Genomic DNA, 1,184 nt, shown 5'->3' with positions numbered 1-1,184 from the left:
GCTCACCCGCCGCCGCCGCCGACCCCGCGCTTCCCAGAGCGCTGCGGCCCCGCCCGCTGCCCTTTATTCACGCCCCGCGGGCGCCGCTCGGCACCTCCCCGGCCGGCCCGCCGCCATGTCGGGGGAGGGCCCGGCCCCGCCGCCCCGCCCCGGGGCAGGCCCGGCCGCGGCAGGCGCGGAGGGCACGGCGGGGGCAGCCGGGGCGGTTAGCAAGCGGGGCGGTTTAGCGAGGGACAATCAACCGAGCGCGTTTCCCCGTGCAGCCAGGAGCGAAGGGGTTGGGCGGGGGCCGCGCTAGGGCGTAGCGGGAGTTCGTGGTCATTCACAGCAGCCAGGAGAGGGGGGTGGGCCGGGGGGCGCTGGGGTGGGATGGGGGTGACTGGGAGCAGCCCCGCTGTGGGGAGCGCCGGCCGGGGTAATTAACAACCCGGGCAATTAATAACCGGAGCAGCCTAGCTCCTATCAGTGCCCTTTAGGTGCTGGCTGGAGCAAATGGGATCTCCGCCTCACACGTTCTGTGATTTTTCCGACATGGATTTTGCCCACGGCTATGAAGTATGGGTCTGCGCTCTGCTGGCCAAGCCTTATTTACGGAAACAAGGTTCTCATTTTTTGCTGGAGGGAAATAAAACCTTCCCGACACAACCTGGATGAGCGTCTGCATGGTGGCGTCTGCAAACGGCTCATAAGGCCGGTACAGGGAAGCATGGGCTGCCTTATTCCCTTTCCTACAGCATTAACTTTGAAGTTTAATGAGGACAATGCCACCGGCAACGCCATTAACTACTTCCGTACCGACGTGCAGCCTGTGCTGAACTCTGTGCCGCCCTGCGACGTTGCGAGCAATGCAGAACTAGCTACTTTGAAGGTAGCCCTGGGTAGTGGGGTAAGCTGTGCGCTCACTCTGTCCTGCTGAAGCCGTCATCCCACAGTCCCAAATCATCATTCCATGTATAAAAGACCCATCTGTGCATACTCGCATGCCAAAAGGTCCCACCTTCTCTTAGTGGTGCTTTATAACAAAGGAGCCTTTTCAATACCAAACTCCAGCATGTTGTGAATTCAAACTGCTGGACAGGACAAAATAAATTAAAATTAATGCCAGGTTCCATGTGGTGGGGGAGGCAGCAGCGAGCTCAGTGTCAAACGTTGGTCAGTACAATCCCACGCTCCTTATTTCAGCT

The sequence above is a fragment of the Rissa tridactyla genome, chromosome 4 (genome assembly GCF_028500815.1).
Source record: "Rissa tridactyla isolate bRisTri1 chromosome 4, bRisTri1.patW.cur.20221130, whole genome shotgun sequence".
Taxonomy (NCBI): Eukaryota; Metazoa; Chordata; class Aves; order Charadriiformes; family Laridae; genus Rissa; species Rissa tridactyla.
This window is presented reverse-complemented; position numbering follows the sequence as displayed.